General features: G+C 46.3%; 1 protein-coding gene and 1 pseudogene across 1 annotated transcript in view; one reads left to right on the top strand and one right to left on the bottom strand.

Annotated features, from left to right (window-relative positions):
- SIPA1L3 (signal induced proliferation associated 1 like 3) overlaps nucleotides 1-20,746 on the top strand; it is a 218,799-nt gene that overhangs the window by 7,744 nt on the left and 190,309 nt on the right.
- On the bottom strand, nucleotides 18,202-19,820 carry LOC117035351 (60S ribosomal protein L37a-like; annotated as a pseudogene).

The raw sequence follows: 20,746 nt of genomic DNA on the forward strand, positions 1-20,746 counted from the left end.
ACAGATCCTTCCTTTGATGGGGCTTTGTTAGGGCCCCACTGGGAGCCAGAATCCAGCCTTTGGTTTGCCTCCAGCTCTGCAGTGGGAGGCAGGGAAAGTGCCCCCCGTTCCATTCCGACTTTTGATAACAGAAGGAAAGGGGCAAGATGCGACTTGTGACAGTGCTTTGGACCTGATGGTATTTCCCTTCAAGCCAGAAGTTGAAACTCGTGTAGACAAACGCACACTCCCCGCCCCTTCACATCGGATACGGGCTCCTGTTGCATTTGCTCTTTTGGGGCCTCTAACTAAACAGCAAATCAGTGTATGGACGAAATCCTTCTATGGAAGGGGCAGGAAAAGAGGGCACCATCATTTGGTGGTTTCGTATAGTTTGCTCGCCAGAGACGGCTGATGGGAACGGGAACTCTGGCCCTGTTTCTCTACACCACCTATTTGGTGTGTGGGGACAAAGGCCAGGGAAGTCCTGCAGGCCCTCTGGCTTCCTCAAGCTTCTGCCCCCAGGGCTCTCTTCAATTCTGGCCTTTCTTTTTCTTTCCAAGGCTCTGAGGTGAATCCAGAGTGGGGAGGATGTTAGGAGCAGTGTCACCGGTTTAAGCGGCTTGATTTTTTCCCCATGTTTCCTAGCGTGGAGCTGCATGTGTTGGATCTGAGGGCAGCAAGCCCCAAAACTGACACTGCATCTGATTTTTAAACTTACTCATTCAACAAGTATCCAGCCGGCTGAGCACTCTTCTAGGTGCTAGGGATACAGCAGTGAGGAAGGCAGACAATGCTTTCAGTGGGGCTCATGTAAGTGGGGGTTCAGACAGTAAAACAGATAAGTAAGTAAAGTGTACACTGTGATGCTAAGTGCTAAGTGGAAGAAAGTAAGCAGGGAAAGGGGATATGAGGTATTCTTAGGGTGGAGGGTGTTGAAATTTTAGACACAGTGGCCAGGGCTGGCCTCCCTGGGAAGGAGGTGAGGCAGTGTGAGCAGTGGGGGTGTCTGAGCAGAGGGAGCGGCCAGTGCAAGGGCCCTGAGACCATGGGCCTGGTAAACTGAGGAGCTCACAAGAGGCCTGTGTGGCTGGAGAAAAGTGAAGGAGGAGATGGTGGGAGGGGATGAGCAGAGAGCTGACAGGTTTGCAGATCGCTTGGGATCCAGCACAGGTTTGTTTTTTTCTTTGACTGAGATAGGAAGATATTGTAGGGTTGATTGATTTATTACATTTCATTAAATTTTGAATAGTGACCACACACGTATGGAACCAAAGGAATAAAAAATCAAGCACCCAGTTCCCTTCCCCAGAGGCCACCACTATCCCAGTTTCTTACTGGTGACTAGTTCCTTGACATTGCATTATTTGAGTGAGTTTCCTGGCTTACGTTAGGTTAAACCATGTGAAATTGCCTTTATGTGGGTCAAGAATGGTTGAATATTGGCAATTTTATGAGGTTCGGCCTAAGAGCTTCCTTTTAGGAGCCCGAGGATTCATATCAATCCTTTCTTGCCTCAGGTTGTTGGTCAGAGGTGGAGACCTCTGCATCCCACGCTTCTCTTTCAGTGACGGCCCAAAAGTGTCCGTGACACCAGTCAGTGCAAAGCCCCTGCCCCACCCCTCGCCCCATACCCATTCTTGCTGTTAAGCCTAAGAGAGGCTGCTTCTTCCTCCTGGGACCTTCCCTAGGGCTAGCATTAGTCATTCTTTGGCTTTCTGCATCTTGGTGCCACCAGTTTTGAAGTCTCAGATAATTCGCAGAGGGAAGGGCACCCCTGGACTCTTGCCCGATGTTTGGCATGAGTCACCTGGTGAGGGTGCTGTCTGGGGTGGGCAGAACTCGTGGGCATCCTGGATCAGTGACCGGGCAGAGTAGCCAGCAGACCGCCCAGCCTGGAGTGTCCACGGCGGTACCTGCTGGGACCGCAGTGGCTCCGGCTGTGGGAGGAGGTCTGATGAGTGATGGTCTGCACTTGGGGAAAGGCCTTCAGCTCCTCCTGTGTGTCACATGCCTGTGCTCAACAGTCAGTCACGTGCCCCTGCGACCCCAGGGCGCTGGGCTGGGTCCTGGGGGAAAAATAAATGTTAAGGGGTTATGGATGCAGCTTTGGGGGAGCTCAGTCAGGAAGTCGTGTCGCTGTTATGTCTTTAGGTGCAAACAGTAGTTATAACAGCAGCAACACATATGTCATTTATATAACTACTGTATGCTCGCACTGTGCGAGGGCTTCCCGTGAAGGGACTCAGGTAAGCCTCCTCACACCCCTGTAAGATAAGCGCTCTTATTTTCCCCCTTTTACGGATGAGGCAACTAAATTATAACAACTTGCTCAAGGTCACACAGCTAGAAAATGGTGGTGACATGATTTGGATCGAGGGAGCCTGACTCCAAAGGCCCACTCTGAACGCTCTCCGTCACTGTGTGCTTCTCAAGCCTGAGCCCACATCAGAATCCCCTGCAACACGGATTGCCAGGCTCCACCCAGAGTTTCTGACTCAGGAGGTCTGGCTTGAGAATTTGCATTTCTAACAAGCCCCCAAGTGACACTGTGCTTCTGGGCCTGGGAGCACATTTTGAGAGAACCACTGAGCTGCTCTAATAGGAAACCCAGCTGACATTGGCCTGAAATCAGATTTGTGATCTCATATAGCAAACAAGCCCACAGGTAGACAGCACCAGAGTTGACAGTTGAGCAGTCCCACAGCGCCTCTGACAAGCCCTCTCTGTTGTGCCACTCTGCCATCCTTGCTGTGTCTCCTGTGTTGGCAGACTCCCATCGTGGGCACAAGATGACTGCCACAGCTCCAGTTGTCACATCCAGCTGCAGAAAGCGGGCATCTCTCACTCACTATGTGTCTCTTAGGAGGGAGAGAACCTTCCCTAGATGGCCTGCCTCCCAGAATCCCCTTATAGCTCATTGGCCAGCACTGTGACATGTGACCATGCCTGGGCAAATCACAGGCAAGGGCCAATCAGGGTTTCCTCTGGGGCTGGGGATGGAAGCACATGACTGCTGGGAGGAGAGTGGTTGCAGGAATGAAATCGGAGTACCATTTAGGAAAGGCCTGGGAGAGGGGGGATGGATATTGGGTAGGATCTGCTGCAGAAGTTAGTGAAACAAAGTGCGAGCATGATACCCATCCATTTTTGTGTCACTGTGCTTTGTTTTGTAATTATCTAAATCAGGACATAGCTTTTTGTTCTTCAGTCACATCCACCTTCGAGAATGTGATGTGTACACAGAGTCCGTGTACCACAGAAGCTGTCAGTCTTGTCAAGAAAGCAAATATTTCATCTGAAAATGCAGGGAAACCCAGGCTGGTCGTGAGGCAGCAGTGCAAGGGGCAGTGTGCACGGTGTTTGAGAGCGTTCGCTGTGCCCGGAAACACCGCGATCTCACTCGTCTCTCTGCTCCTGACCACGTCCTGTACACGCGTGCCCTATGCACGCATGCACGACGCACGCACGGAGCTCCTCACGCAGGCTCAGCTTCCCCCTCTGAGGACTGCCGCTAGGGTGGTTGTGTGGATGAGGGGAGAGGATGCAGGTAAATGCTTACCTCCCATAGCTGGCACCTGGGAAGTGCTCAAGAATGTGGCCTCTGCTATTTAGCATACAGTTGACACTTGAACAACTGGGGGGCGGGGGATGGGGGGTGGGAGGCGAGGGGGGAGCGGCATAGGAGCACCAACCCCCCGACACATAGTCAAAAATCTGCATGTAACTTTTGACTCCCCCAAAACTTAACTGCTAATAACCTACTGACCAGAAGCCTTACATAAACAGTCAGTTAATACATAATTTTGTATGTTTTATGTATTATATGCTGTATTCTTACAATAAAGTAAGCTAGAAAAAAGAAACGTATTCAGAAAATCATGAGGAAAATACATTTATAGTATCGATTGTGAAAAAATCCACATATCAGGTGACCCGTGCAGTTCAAACCTGTGTTGTTCAAGGGTCAGCTGTATTGTATGTATTACGTGCCGTTGGGTCGGCTCCAACTCCTGGTGACCTTATGAATCAGTGACCTCCACAGTGTCCCATCTACCACAGCCCAGCTCAGCTCGATGGACTCATGCCTATGGCTTCTTTCATGGAGTCAGTCCATCTCATTTGGCCTCCCTCTTTGCCTGCTGCCGTCTGTTTTTCCCCACAGTATTGTCTTCTCCAGAGAACCCTGCCTTTTCATGATGTGCCTGAGGTAGGACAGCTTCCGTTTTGTTATTTTTGCCTTTTGCGACGTTTCAGGCTTCATTTGCTCTAGGACCCACTTGTTCGTCATCCTCGTGGTCCAGGTATCCTTAGAGCTCTCCTCCAAAGACATATTTCATCTTAATCCATTGTTTTCCTGTCAGCTTTCTTCACTAACTTGCGCATCTGTGCATACGTAGTAATTGGAATTCCAGGGTATGGATGATCTTACTTAGCCTTTGTCTCTAATGACACATCTTTGTTCTTGGTGATCTTTCCTAATTCTTCTATTGCTGCCCCTCTGAGTCTCAGCCTTCTCTTGGTTTCTTGGCTGCCGTCTCCGTTTGAATTGATGACTGAGCCAAGGTAAGCAAATCTTTAACGATTTCAATGTCTTCATTGTCTATGTTTAAGGTGTGTATTTCTTCCGTGGTCATGATTTTTGTCTTCTTGGTGTTCAGCTGCAGTCTTGCTTTAGTAACTTTCTTCTTTCACTTTCATTAGAAGTAATTTCAAATCATTGTTCCTTTCTGTCAGTAAGATGGTGTCATCTTTAAATCTGAAGTTATTGATATTTTTTCCACAGGTTTCACTCCTCCTTCTTCTGAGTCTAGCCCAGTTTATTAACATATTAAATGACTTGCTAGCTGAATATTTAAATATCATTTAATCATCCTGCCCTCTCCTCCCAACAACTATAAAAGTGACCATCCATGTTGCAGACTGACATTTCCTGTGGGTGCCTGTTGCTGCTGGGTGCGGACACAGTGTAAAGCACCTGTGGCCTTGCAGGGCTGAGGATGAAGCATGGGCTCTGGATGCACGTCCTCGATCCGTCTTGGCTCCTGTGTGATCTTGGGGAAGCCACTTAGCCTTGCAGTGTAAGGTGGGCTGGTAGTGGTATTGTCCTCCTAGTTGGGAGGATTCAGTGCATTTGAGCGGGTAAAGCGCTCAGAACGCTGCAGTTCCTGGCCCACGGTGAGCGCGGCACTGCGCTCACTGTATCTGGTATTCTTTCACTGTTTTGTACCAGTTTGTTCACAGGAGACTGGGCAGGGTCTATGTGGTTTTTGTTTACCACTGTGTCTTAGTGCTTGACTCAAAAGAGATAGGTTGTTTTTTTTTTTGTGTGTGTGTGGATGAAAAGAATGGCAATAGACGTATTTCTTACTTTTTTCCCTTAAACTGTCCAGAATTTAAACTCCATGACCATGGTTACCCCCTATTCTGAAGGTATAAGCTGAACCTGATGGAATGTGAGGTCAGCATTTAATAATTGCAGCTGATAGTTATTGAGCATTTTGTAGGTTGGGGCTATGACACTCACCATAAAGACCTCACTGATTCTCGCACTCACCCCATTTTACAGATGAGGAAACTGAGGCCCAGTGGGGAGGACCCGTCTCTCCTCTTGAAAAGAGATCTAGTGTAGTGGTTAAGAACTAGAAACCAAGTTGCTCTGCGTGGGTTAACTCTCCACTTCGCCACTCTCTTGCTGTGTGACTTCTCTGTTCCTGAACTTTCTCATCTGTAAAATAGGAATGATAATAGTACCTACTTAGCTGTAAGCTAGGGGAGAGAATTCCTGTGAGGTGCTTATAACAGTGCCTTGCACAGTGAGCTCGGTTCTCGTTGTTGTTATTATTAGGCTCAGCTGTTTAGTTGTGCTTCTGGAGCTGGTCGGGGAGTCGAGCAGCAGTGTTTAATCATTAAGCTACGTTGCCTCTGCGAGCTAGCTCCCCATCTGCACGGGGGAAGAAGCCTGTCTTTGGATGGTGAGGTTGTGAATGAAGTGGGCAGGCGCAAGCTCAGGGCAGGGGATGCTGTTGGCACGGATCCAGCCCTGGCTCTCAGCGAACAGGTGGCCCATTCCTGGATCGGAGGTAACAGGTGAGCCCGCTTTGTTACCTTTGAGCTTTCTCTTAAGCCCATTCAGGCGCCTTAGACCACGTGTCTGATGAGTAAGGAGTCCTTTTATTTCCCTTCCCCAAAGGGACTGTTGGCAAAACAGCCCTCATTGGGAACGTGCCTGTTCCCGAAAACCAGCCATCTTTTGGGGAACTCCGGTGGCTGGCGTGTTCTTGCCGCTGCTGAATAAGTTGCTGTTAGGAGCTGGCACGGCAGGTTCCCATTTCCGCATTCCTGACACCCACAGTGGGCTGGAGGAGGCACCACCCGAGGGCGAGGGCGGCCTGCAGAGCTCAGGCAGGTGGCCTTTGCCTGGAGAAGACCAGGACAGGATCCTGAGCGCACCTGGAGCTCCCCTCGCAGCCACCTGCCTGCTCTGTGATTCGGGCCGTGTTCAGGACATCTTTTAGGTGAGAGATGTTTGTTAAGTTTGGTAGTGACCTGTAGAATAGAGAAAGTTAGTACTGATTCTTCTTTCTGGAATTAGACTGCTGGCTTTTTTTTTTCCTTCCCACCTCTCCCATGAAATGTTTACCTGTCTGCTCCAAACTGTGAAGAAGGGTGGGCGGAGTATCGAGGGAGTGAGAAGGAAATGGAGGATATTTCTCCCTGGAGAAGGAATCACTGAATGTTGAACTCCTGTGGGATGCAGACTTTTGTGCCAGGGGCTGTGGGGCATCCCATGGGCTGTGTGGTCTTGGGTGAGTTCCTTTCCTTCTCTGAGCGTCTGTTTCCTCATCTGATGAACTGGGGAACAGGAGCAGGACCCACTCACCTTTCCGATATATGTAAAGTGCTCACAGCTTGGGCATGAGTGGTGTGCAGTGTCAGCTCTCCCTGTGTCCCCACCCCAAGCCCCAGTCCCACAGATTCCTTGTTTGACCTTATCTCTGACTTCTCAGCTGCTGCTGGCTGTATTCCAGCTACATTGGCCTCCTGCTGTTCCTCCCTCAGGGCCTTTGCCCTGGCTGTTCCCTCTGCCTGGAACATTACCCCTGCACCCCTAAAGCTCCCTCTCCCTTCAGGTCTCTGCTCAAATGTCACCTTCTCACTGAGGCCTCTGTCCTTAAATAGCACCTTCTCCATCACTCTTTAGCCCTTTACTTTGCTCCTGCCCCCAAATGTAGGCTATGGAAGCACAGGGACTTCTGTCTCTATGCTTGTAGAACAGTTCCCGGTACGTGGTAGGTGTGGAATAAATTATTTTATGAATGAATTTATATCAGGTGCAGATACAACATTGTCCAAGGTTGGGTGGCTTGTCCCCATTTGGGGTTTAACTTGAATGTTAGCATATCTGCAGACCTGCGGGTGTAGGGGAGGTGGCATGCACATACCCTGTCCTTGGTCACCCATCTGTTCTTGGGTCTGCCTGCAGCAGCCAGCCCTCTGGCTTCCCACCCCTCCCCCCTGTCAGTCTGCCCGGGCCAGACCCTGGCAGCAGCTCATCCAGGCAGCCTGAGTGGCACGGAACACATGGCCTCGGCCCCAGCAAGCATAGGGAATGTGTGCAGGTTAATTAGGTGGAGAAGGCTTTGTCGGAGACCCCACACACACACACACACACACACACAACCGCACCCCACCCCACCCTCACCCCCTCTCCCACCCCCCACTTCTACCCCCGGGAATATGGAAAGCTGACTCTATTGCCAGTCCTGGCTTGGTCTTCCTGTGGTAGGGAGGCCAGGGAATGCCTTGGAAATAAGAATTAACTGACCAGGCACAGTTTATCGGTCTTCCCTGCTTTCACAGGCAATAATTCTTGTTCTGGGGCTGAACAGGTTTTAATTAAATGGTGAGCTTGAAGAGTCTTACTGTGTAATAGCTGACACCTCCTCAGCAGTTTTCTGGCTCCCAGTGTCAGCAATTGATTCTGTAAAAATATCCTGAGCAGGGATTCCCCAAGCTCAGTCGGGCAAGGTCAGTGGCCCTCCTGGAGTTCTCTCAACAGCATGAGACGCTGAAGGAGTGAGGTGCTGAATGACTGAGGTGCGTGTATCACCCATCATCACACCTGGGGGCCTGCTGCTATTTGAAGAATGTGCAAAAGCATTAGAGGAGCTGCCTCCTACAACATCTGTGTTCTTTGAGCTCCAAATGCAATGGTTTTGGGGTTGGGGACCCTCCTAGGAGGCCATTGTGCATAATGCTCAAGTCCCAGCACTGCCCAAACTCTGGGCAGAGTACTTATCTTCTCTGGGCCTCAGTTTCCTTATCTGGAAAATGGGGATAACTTATAGTACCTGCATTAAATGAGATGTTAAAGTGAGATCAGGTGACTTAGCACTGTGTTTGGGGCATAGAAAGCACTCAATAAAAAGAAATGATAGTTGTTTTTATGAATTGATTTCAAGGCCCTTTTTAGTTTTTTTCAGTCTGTCCCTTTTTGTGGCCTGCTTCTGTCTTCCTCTTCCTCTCTGCCCCAGCCCCAGTTCAGCATCTTTCCACAATCCTTCACCCATGGTAACAATCAAGTACTGTACGTTCCTTTTTACATTTTTCTCCATGGTTATATAATCCTATAGGGGGAAGCATTATCATGTAAAGGATAATATTACCTTTATTTTTCTGCGTATTGCTTCTCTTACATGGCAGTACCATGTGGAAAGGCCTCTGAGTTCTCTGGTGGTGCTCCAGCTTGCTTTTTAATGGCTGTTAGTGCATGGGAGTGTGAGTGTACCATAATCCATTTGGCCAGGCCATCACTGATGTGCATTCCCTTTGTTTCTAGCTTTTTTATTTTCCAAATTATTATTTTTATTTGTAGCCTCTTTAATTAGATTGCAGGCGTCCAACCTGCTTAGCCACCTCGTTAACCTAAGCTCTAAGCCTTTGAGAATGAATATGAAGTAGTATTAGCATAATGATGCCTCTTGCCCACATAGGAGATACATTTTCTGAGGGTTCTCACCAGGTCCTGCACAATGTTAAATGCTTTTTAATTATAAAATGGTTAACAGATTCATCGCCCTTAATGCAGATCAGTTGTGCTTAGTGAGTACTTATTATGAAGTAAGAGTGACAGAAGATTCGTGGTGATTTTTTTTTCCATAATAATCTTTGGACATCAGATATGCAAGAGATTTTGTTGGGATTTGTGATCGATTGGCATGTTTCTCTTTTAGGGGGTACTTTTAGTTAAGGGATATATTTGGCTTCATGAACTTGTGCAGTGGTATACTGAGAGAGGGATCTGTTCCAATTCTTTATTGCTACATAACAAACCACCCAAAACTTAATGCCTTAAAATGACAACAGTTATTATTTCTCATGACTCTTTGGTCGCTTGAGGCTCATCTGGATGGCTCTTCTGCAGGTCTTGCTTTGGGGTCTCTTTCATGCTGCAGCAGAAGGTAGATGGGGCTGGACCAGTCAAGATGGTTTTCCTCCCATGGTACCTTGGAGGTGGCTGGGGACTCTCTTCGTGCACCCTCAGAACCTCTTCTTCCATGGCCTCCTCACCAACCAGTAGCTGGGCTATCACATGGCCGCCCAGGGCTTTTTAAGCCTTCTTAAGGCATCTGGTCCAAAACTGGCCCAGTGTCACTTCAGCCTTATTCTGTTGGTTAAAGCGAGTCATGGGGTCAGTCCATATTCAGTGTTGGGAGGGAAGACCGAAGACGAGTTCCGGGAGTTGTGGCCCACTGGGGGCCATCTTTAGAGACTGGATACCACAGCTGCTATTTTCTAGGAAAGGAGAAGAGCCGAGGTAGCAGACCAGGTGGTGCCGCGCTTACCTCTCTCCAGTGCCGCAGGCTCCTCTTTATCTGCACTGCTACCCTGAGCCCCATAGCCGAGTCATGACACGGCTGCTTCACCTCCAGCCCCACACCCTTGTACAGGCAGGAAGAGCAAAGCTCTAAGGGAGAGGTGACAGCACCTCCATCCGGAAACCAGAGCTTTCCCTGAAATTGTTTAGCAGATTGTCTACTTGTGTCTCTGCTAGAACTTTGTGGCGGGACCACCCTCTGGCTACAAGGAAGTCTTCAGAAATCCAGTTTTTAAAGCTGAGCTTATGACCACCCTGAAACATAGTGGTCAGTAAGGAAGAGTGGGGAGAATGGACATGTTGGGTATGCATCTGGGACAGGTCTGTTCAGACAGCCAAAGAAGTGGTGGGTAAAGTGAGGCAGCATGCAGTCATCCATCAACTGTTTAGTAAATACTTGGGATGGGCAATGCACTGGGCTTCTTAGGAGGCTGCGAGGATCAGGGGAGTGAACACATCTGGGAGTTCAGCTGATCAGGATCATTTGCAGGCCTTGACCAGATAATTGCTCAGCTCGTATCTCCCATGCAGATGTTTGAAGTTAGACTAATAATAATAATAGTCAGTGTCATTAAGGGCTTATCTTGTGTAGAGGAACTCTGAACTAACTCATAATCTTCCCCATGGCCCGATGAAGGAGGCACTGTGATTATCCTCCTTTTCAGGTGCAGAAACAGAGGCACGGAGGAGTTAACTCGCCGTAGGTCCTAAGGCGAGGAGAGTAGTGGAGTCCACACGCGGTCTCTGGTGTCTGGCTCTGGAATCCGTGTCCTAAACCACTGTGCTTTACCACTTCAGTTTATTACAGGAAACATTTCTTGTTGAAATGCATATGTAAGTGACAGCAGAACAGAACCACCCCTCCACTCCTACTCTCCTACTTCCTGCCTCCATTGGTCCCATCTGCCAGTAACTTGGTGTACATTCTTCCTCACCTCTTGCTAGATGCAGTCCGTTTTTTAAAAGATGGCCGTTGGGCACACAGAATTGGCTTTATCGTAATCCCTGATGCATGATACACTGGTATTTTTGGTCCATGCAAAAATGTCTGTATTATAATGGACAGCCATTAGCCTACTGCTGCCCAAGGGTGAGAACGTTACCAGTGACTTATGTGATCTGTGTGTACTGTGTGGTACTGCCCATTCTGTGCCCTGCCTGCTCTCCCAGAGGTGACCACCATCTTGAAATGTTTGTTTGTCATTGTTTGTCTTAAAAAGAATTATTTTTGAACTTTATACAAATGATTTTATACTGTATGTAGTCTTCTGGGACTTGCATTTTTCGATTAATATTATGATTCTAAGATTGATCCAGACTGTGTGGTCTAGCTGTAGTCCATTCTTTTTTTTTTTTTTTTTACACTGCTATGACTGTACGACTACCCATTCTACTCATTCTACCATAGCTTTTTAATCCCAAGCGTATCAGTTAGGAATAGGTTGAATTGCGTGTAATAGAAAATTGTATATAAAACAAAATGACAATGGCCTGAGAAAGATAGAGGTTTATTTCTCTCTCATATAAAGGACCCCAGTGATAAGCAGGCCAGGGCTGCACTCTTATCAGGGACCCAGGTTTCTTCTACCTTTGTGCTCCACCATCCTTACCCTGTCACCTCCTGGTTCAAGATGGCTGCTCAAGTTCCAGCCATTACGTCCCAGCAAGCAAGAAGGAAGGGATGGACATGGGTATCCCTGTCTCTTTAAAAAGACTTAATGGAAGTTGCACATAATAATTCTGCTGATAGACTCTAAGGGAATCTAGAAAATGTAGTCTTTATTTCACATGGCCTTGTTCTTAGCTAAAAATCATATTTTATTACTACGTTAAAGGGGGAGACTACTGGATTAGGCAGCCAGCAGCTTTACAATTCTGAGGTGTTCCTTAAAAATGGCTCTTAAATAAGCTCCCAGATACCAGGATGATACCTCCAAATGATGCCCATTTTGAGTCTTTCATTTATTACATGAATATTTGTTGAGCACCTGTTCCGTACAGGCACTAATCTGGGAGCTGGGAAGACAGTAATGAACAAAACAAATGAAGTCTCCACCCTTGTGGAGCTTCCATTGTAAAAGGGAAGATAGATAGTAAACAAACCAGGAGTATAGAATGAGTTAGAAAGAGAGAACAGGTGTGAAAAAAATAAAGGAGCATTAACAGCATGTGATTTTGTTTTAGACAGGGTGGGTAGGGCCTCTTTCCTGAGATGACACTGGAGCAGAAGTGAGGAAGGGGAGTGAGGGAGCCATGTGGCTATCTGAGGGAAGAGCATTTGGGGCAAAATAAGGGCCAGTAAAAGGCCCTGAGGTGAGACAATGCCTGGCATCCTTGAGGAACTTCAGAGAAGTCAGGAGGGCTCCGGAGAGGTGAGTGAGGTGAGTGAGGGAGAGAGTAGTGAGAAACCAGAGCAGAGAGGTGACGGGCAGATCATGTGGGCTCTGTGGGCCACAGTGAGGACTTCTGGCTTTACCCAGAGTGACATGGAGCCGCAGGGGGGGTTCTGAGCAGGAGGAAGATGTGATCTGATGATTAGCCTGTGGTAGTGAAAGTAATCACTAGCTGTCTTCTCTGTAATGACATCTTGACACCTTTTGAAAAAGTACCGTATTTTGCTGTGTATAATGCACACTTTTTTGCTCAATTTTTTTAGGGAAAAATAAAGATGTGCACTGTACATGGGTAGTACTAATTCCATATCTATATAAATGTTTTTAATTCTTTTATTTATGTTTATGAGTTAAAAGTGTAACTCTAGAAATCAATAACAATATCCATATGCAAAATAATAACCTGGAATACAATAATTGGTTTTGTTGAATTTACAATGAACTTACAACAATGAAGAGTTCTTGGCCTTCTATGATGTGTAAATATAAATTTGTTACCGGTACATAAAATTTCTCGTACCTTATATCTGTTCTTGTGTTTTGTAATTGTTTGTTACATAAAACTTCTTGTACCATAATATGTTAAAAAATAAATGCTAAAATTCCTTTATAATGCAAAAACAAGTAACTAAATATAAACAAATAAAAATATGAATTTAGACAAAAGATTTTTTTTCTTCCCCTAAATGTTTGGGCCTAAAATGTGGGTGCGCATTGTACACAGTCACACATTATACATGGCAAAATACGGTAAGTAGCTTCAACTCTTAACTCATGACCACTCCGGTTTTATATATATATCTGCCACTATGTACCCCCACCAGATTATTTTAAAACTAAATACGTAGTTCAGTATTTATCTGTGCAAGGTAAGGATTCTTTATGGACATAATGACAATATTATTGTCGTGATTAACATAATTGCTTGACATCATCTAGTATCCAGTTAGTGTTAACATTTCACCTCTTCTCATAAATATTTTTTTAGAATTGATATGTTCCAATCAGGACCCAACAAGGTCCACTGTTGGATTTGGTTCTCATGCCAGTGAAGTCTCATTTAATCTATGGATTCCTTCTCGCTTATTTTTTTTTTTACTAGTTTGTTTGTTGAGAACAGCCATTTCATTTTCCTATAGATTGCCCACAGTCTGTATCTGGCTGATTGTATTCCTGTGTTTTCTGTAAATGGGAAGTTGGATTTACAGATTGAATCAGATTCAGGTTTGAGATTCACATACATACACACACACACACACACACACACACACCCCTATCTTTTGTGTGGAGGAAGGATCAGACACTCTCCCTAATAGGAGTTGCTGCCGATGTGTGTATATCCATTAGGAGATATGCAAAGCCTGTTGTCTCTTTCTGTGATGTTCTGTAGTGTTAACGGCCATAGATAACTATTGCCTGGCTCCACTGTCTCATTTGGGGTTTGCAAAAATTGTGACATTGTAATTCTAGCCTCCTCTTCATTTATTGGCTGGAATATTCCTCTAGAGAAAAACCTCCCTCATCTATTATTCAGTTATCCTGAGGGTGTACCGACTCTTTTGAACTTTTGTTTACATTAGAAATGAGTATTGAACAATTGGCTGGTGGTTTCTAATTGGCTGATTTTTCTGCTGTCTTTATTTTTGTGTTCATTCGATACTTACTGCTCTCTGGTCTCTGCTACTGTCCATGCCCCATTTTAGGAATAAAAAGATGAGTTGCTCACAGTCATCTCATTGGGTGGGCACGACTGCTTAAGGCCTTACCTGTGACCAGGTAAAGCCCTGGTGTGTGTTAGTGTAATCAGGGAGAGGTGTGTCTAGGCTGTTACATTTCCTTGTCTTTTTCTCTGGCCATGTACTTTGAAACCTACAGCCTCTGGAGAGTTCTTGCTCAGGGCGAGGGGATTAAAACCTTATGCTTGGTTTATATACCACATATCAGTGAAATCATACGGTTCTCTGCTTTTTCTGTCTGACTTGTTTCGCTTAGCATTATACTGTCAAGATCCATCCATGTTGTCACAAATGTTCCTATATCACCTTTTCTTACCGCCGAATAATATTCCATTGTGTATATATACCACAACTTCTTACAACAAAAGAACAAGACAAACAAATGAGAAACAAGAACTCATAGACACAGACAATAGTTTAGTGGTTACCAGAGGGTAAGGGGGGCGGGGGTGGGAGATGAGGGTAAAGGGGATCAAATATATGGTGATAGAAGGAGAACTGACTCCGGGTGGTGAACACACAATGGGATTTATAGATGATGTAATGCAGAATTGTACACCTGAAATCTATGTAATTTTACTAACAATTGTCACCCCAATAAATTAAAAAACAAACAAACAAAAAAACCTTATGCTTGGGACTAGAGGTTTTTGAGCATTTGAATTTCTTCTGGTCTGAAACTCCATTCCTAGACAAAAGAACAGTGAAAGGCTCTGCTCCACTGGAGAGGCTAGTCCTTGTAGGAGCCTGGCCTGGCCAGCTCTGCCCCAGCCACTTTTGTCTGGGTCATAAATTCTTTAGGGCATCGGCATGCTTGACATCACTGGGATGCCTTGGGATGAGTTACGAATTGTATTGTAGAATCCCTAAGGGCTTTCTTTACTTCTGAGATGAGGACACATTTATTGATGGTGGTGATGGGGGGTTGATGTGGAATGATGTAGAATTCATTGATTCATTCAGTCATTGACTTGTTCATTTGGCATCTGCATTGAGCGTCACATGTGTTACAAGTGCTGGAGTCAGAGCCCGAGAAAGCCTGTTCTCCTGGAGTTTATGTTCAGGTTGAGATACACAGGTGATAAAGTAGTAAACAAATTAATAAGACAATTTCAGGTGGGGATAAATAATGCTGTGGAGTCATCAAAGTAGAAGGTTGAGAGAGACACATCTGGAAGGTGGAGGGGGCCGTGGGAGGCTGCATAACGGGTGTCGGGGGAGAGTTTTGCTCGGATAGTGACACGTCAGCTAAGACTGGAATGGCACAAACGTGCCAGCCCTGTGAAAGATCTGGGGGAAGAGCCTTCCTGGCAGAAGGAACAGCAAGTGCAGAGGTGCTGAGGCAGGAGTGAGTTTGGTGTGTTAAGTGAGGGTCAGCAGAGCAGCCAGTGTGGCTGGAGTGCGGTACAAAGAGGCTGAAGGATGGGCAAGGGTGAGAGCCTGGCAGAGAGTCTGGGTTTTATCCTGAGTTTCTTCTCTCTCATTCCCTCTTGGCAACTGTGAGGAGCATAGATGGAAGAGGGTGGAGTGGGTGGAAGTGAGGTGATAAGGAAGGGAGTGAGGAGGGGGGCGATGCCACACCTGAATGGGGGCACGGGTGCTTGGGAGAAGTGTATGGCCTGATAGCTTGCCAAGGGATTGGTTAGAGTGGGTGGTGAGGGAGTGAAAGGGTTTCTGGCTTCAGTCTGCAGGTTTGGGTGGCAGTAATAAGAGTCCCAGCCCCCCTTTGACATGACCTGAGGGTCCTACTCGTTTACCCTTCATTACAGCAGCCTCTTAGCCCCCATTTTGCAGATGAGGAAACAGGCCACGAGAAATGAAGCCCTTGATCCTTGTCACACAGCTGGTTGGGGCTGGGGTTGGAACCTGGGGAGCCCAGCTCACAGTGCGATCGTGTTCCCCTTTTCTCTCACTCCAGCCACAGCTGTTAAGTCACGATGTGGACACAGCCTGTGCCCAGAGGAGCCGAATGTCAGTGTCCTACATTTATGAAATCAAGAGGGGATCAAATTCTCATCAGTGGGCCTTCCACCATCCCCACTAACCTAGATCCTGATGCACCTTTTATTACAGTGTTACAGGTCAGAAAACAGGGACTTTCTGGTGACACATGCGTAACTTGACACGTGGGCCAGATAAGGTGTATACAGGCCCCAGACTTCGAGCTCCTGCGCCTGCTTAACTGATTGGGCCGAAAGTCTCCTCACCCATCAAATCCTTCTTATCTTCTCCTCCAGTGCTCTACTTGTAAAGGGAGCTCACTCCCCATGGGGAGTGTGTCCTATGTGATACTTCAGCCAGCCACGTGGCTTTCCTTGGTGGTGTTCTCTAGGAGAGCAGTGTGACCCCCACCCTCCCCCAACATGTGGCTCGTGTGAAACGTGGTGTGAGTTTATTTGGTCCTGCCTCAGCTCCCTGCTCACCCTTCATGGCACTGATAAATGCTGATCCTTTCCTGCTTCTACTTGCGTTTAGGCCACATGACAAAATTTTGTATTGATCGATGTTTTGAAATTCTGTTTAAAAATATTGATTCAAAACTTACAGAAATTACACGGTGATTGTAAAACAGTTCAAACAGTAGAACAGTATGTAAGGTAAAGCATGGAAGTTTCATGTTCCCATCGTGACCCTGGCACTTGGCCGACCCCTCAGTCTCTCAGCTGCGCAGGGGACATTAAGTGTACCCTTCCTTCCTGGGTGTGCAGTGGATTGTGCTTGGTAAGAGCCTGGGCTCAGGACCCCCAGTGCTTGGGTTCAGATGCCAGTTTTGTTATGTACTGATTTGGGCCTTTACTAAAAAAAAGAATACAAAAAAAAAAAAAAATCACTCTGTGCCTCAGTTTCCCCATCTGTAAAATGGTGGTGATGGTTCTAACCTCTTGGCTTATAAAGATTCATTGCGTTAATATATGTAAAAGTTAGAGTGGCACCTGGCATGTGATAAGCACTCACATCTTAACTATTTTTATTATACACATATATGCGTATGATTGTTTTACAATCATCCTCTCTACGTGTGTTGTTCTGGAGATTGCACTTTTCTTAATTATCTTGGAGGGCCTCACGTGGCAGTGGGTCAGGGTCGGCCATTTTCTTTTTAATGACTTCACAGTGTTTTATCCTGTCAAGGCCCTGCTGTTGGACATACTGGTTGTTTCCAACTTTTTTTATTATAACTCTGATCATCTCACACACAAAAACCTTTGTTTGCTTCTTAAATTTTTTCCTAGGACAAAGTCCTGGAGTTGTAGTTACTGAAACAAAGTATATAAATATTTTTAAAGATCTGTGATATGTATTACTGACTTGTTTTCTGGGATCTCTTTAGTAAGCACAGGTATTTCCTTGTTAGTTGTTTGTTTTATAGGATGGTATTTATATTTTATTTCTTATTGATTTGTCGGGGTTCTTTACGTTATTGAAGATATTATATGTTGCAGATTTATATTCCTAGTTGTTCACTTTTAAATTTTTTAATGTTTTTAAACATCATACTGAGGCTTTTTTTTTTCTTTGCTTTAATGCTTTGGCCTTGAATTTAAGATGAAATAAATAAAATAACATATTTTCTTCCTAGTTATTTTATGGCTTTGTTTTTTACATACATCATCTGAAACTTTTGGTGTTAGGTGTAGGATAAAGATCTTAAACCTACCCTCCACCCACCCCCTGCCGATAGTTAACCAATTGTCCACGTAGCATTGATTGAATAGTCTATCCTTTCCTACTGACTTGAAAAACTTACGTAGTATGAGCCAGGCCCCAGTCTGTTTTAATATTTACCTTTGAGTTCGCCACCATAACTCAGTGAAGCAGGTTGGTAATATCCCCATTCAAGTGAGGAAACTGAGGCACAAAGAGGTGACCTTGCTTGTTCACTGTCTCCCGACTTGGATGAAGCAGAGTCTGGCTTGGAATAGTGTGGATTTATTCAGTAACTGGCCTCCTTATTTCTAATAGATTTTCAGCAGCTTTTCCTGCTTTCTTAGCAAATGTTCCTTTTGTCCACTAGTAACAGTCATTCTGATTGTTCCAGTGCCACAGTTGTGTGTTTTAGGCCTGTTCCCTGCCGCATTGCTCTAGCCAGGACTTCCTTGACAATGTCAAATGCCAGTGGAGGTCACAGACAGGTGTGGGTGGCTCAGATGTATTTTGTTGTTGTTACATAAATTAACCCATTAGGCTAGCAATGTTTCAAATTATGGAGCTTCTACTGGTCTTTCAATCCCTTCAGTCTTCTGATGGCAGACTCTACTGTGACGGCCGAAGTGGTGTTGCAGGTCCACACACTGTTTTCATGCAAGAACCGCAGTGCCAGAGTCCCACAGCTCGTCTCTTCATCTTGGTTTTGCCGCAGAAAGAGCAAGTGTACTTGGTGTGTTGGCTGATTTCAATTTTCTTCACCATTTTTCTGAGGGAGGCACCATAATGGGTCCCTTATTTCTGAACGATTCTGACCTGCTTCGTGCGTTTAGTCTGTGCCTCGCTTCCTCATTCCTTCCCGGTGAAACCAGGGCTCAGGGCAAGCCCGGTTCCCCGAGGGCTCCTTAGATGTTTTATCAGGCAAGGCCTCCCTCCTTGATGGCCTGGTTAGGCAAGGACTAGGATTTTCCTGAGTCCCCTTAAGAAGTCCATGGTGGCCACTCGGTGCAATGCCATGAAGGATTCATCTGTCCCCATGGGAAGAAACTGGCATCTGGGCTGACAGCTGGAGTACAAGCCTCAGTGGACAATATTCTGGGGCCTTGGATAACATTAAACAAAAAAAAGTCCAGCAAGGGGCTGTGGAGAGCTCAGCAAGGAGGTGGCAGCGAGAGCCTACACGTGGAGAGAGCAGCCTCAGAGATAGCTGCTGAGTCTGTGGCTCTGGTTGCCACCACCCACATACCATGAGGCCTGCCATCAGGCTGCTGGCTTCACATCTCAGCTTTGCTTCTTCCTGGCTGGGTAGCCCTGGGCAACTAACTCAACCTCTCTGTGTCAGCTTCATCTTCTGTAAAGTGGAGTAATCGCTTTACCCTAGGTTTTTGTGAGGATTAAATGATCCATGTAAAGTGCTTATGAGGTAGAACAGTGGTTGGCACATAGTAAACATTCAGATATAGTCATGTGCCATATAATGGCATATGCAACGGTTGTCCCAGGCCATTATGACAGAGCTGGAAAATTCCTATCACTTAGTGACCTCATTGCCATGGTGATGTAATGCAATGCATTGCTGATATGTTTGTGCAGATGCTGGTGTAAACACACCCACTGCGCTGCCAGTCGTGTAGAAGTGTAGCACGTTAACAGTTATGTACTGTACATAATAATGATTCCGTTACTGGTTTCTGTATTTACTGTACTATACTTTTTATCATTATTTTAGAGTGTACTCTTTCTACTTAATTAAAAAAGTTTGCTATATGCGTGTTATGCCGGCAGCAGCCTCATACAGCTTGTGTTTACTGCATCTCCTGACTTGTGTCATTTCTCTTGTGCTTGATTTAATCTTGTGTTGTTTTATACAGTAACGTGCTGTACAGGCTTGTAGCCCAGGAGTGATAGGCCAGACCATGCAGCCTAGGTGTGCGGTAGGCTGCCCCATCTAGGTGTGTGGAAGTGCACTCTGTGATGCTCCCACATTGACAACATTGCCTATTGATGCATTTCTCAGAACGTATGCCCGTCGTTAAGCAGGGCATGGCTGTAAATGTTGGTCCTTGTTGCTTTCTCAGTTTCCTCTGACTGTGTTTCTGAGGGCAGGGATAAAGGTCCCAGGAGATGCACTCAGAGAGTGTGTGGGCTGATATCATCACGCAGGTATTTCCTGTACACCTACGACATGGCATACAAGTGCTAGGGCTACAGCAGGGCTCAGGATAGACACAGTTTCCACTCTTGGAGCTGACATTCTAGAGGGGAGGTGGACACTCCTCAAGCAGATGCCTAATGTTAAGTAGTGTGATGTGCTTTGAAGAAAATAGATCAGGGGAAAGGCTAGAGGATGACAGAGGCTACTGTTTCAGCAGAGGTGATCAGGGCAGACCTCTGAAGAGGTGTCGTTTGGTCAAGACCTGAAAGATAAGGAGCCAGCATGGAAACATTTTGGAAGGAGCATTCCAGACAGCACAGGAACTGCAAAGGCCCTGAGGCTGGAGCTTGCAGAGCTTGTTCTAAGACGTACAAGGAGGCTGGTGTGACCAGAGGGCAGAGGGAAGGGAAAGCGAGAGTGGCAGGAGATGAGGTCACAGAGGAAGCCAGGTGGGACGTTCTTAGCCTGGGTTCTTATAGTGGAAAATAACAGAAACTGTGTCAGATCCACCCAGGCCTAAAAGAATTCTGAGATACCTCCTGGACCCTGGCACAGGCATTGTTTGCTGGCGTCGCAATCAGTAGGCCCAGGGTCCACACAATTTTCTCTGTCTATTTCTCACTTCTGCATCTTCTTTCTCTTTGCTTCCTTCCCCCTCTGGGTTTCTCTAGGAATTTGGCTGTTCCATAGCTCCTTCCTTGAAGGGGTGTCCAGTTCCTAGCCACTGGCAAAGACTTAATTGGCAGCCTCCATGCTAGGACAGGGGGTCTGATCAGGGCAATAAGCAACACACATTCTCTCTCTCTCTCAAAAAAACAAAAAATGAGGACTCTCAGAAGGCCGGCAGACCCACTGCTTTGTCCCCCTTGCCTACGGCACCTTTTCTCTAATTACATAGGAAACACATCACACTGGGGTTGAGAACGTGGGCCAGGTGGCCTGGATTCAGAGCACAACT

This window comes from Rhinolophus ferrumequinum, chromosome 15, assembly GCF_004115265.2.
Source record: "Rhinolophus ferrumequinum isolate MPI-CBG mRhiFer1 chromosome 15, mRhiFer1_v1.p, whole genome shotgun sequence".
Lineage (NCBI taxonomy): Eukaryota > Metazoa > Chordata > Mammalia > Chiroptera > Rhinolophidae > Rhinolophus > Rhinolophus ferrumequinum.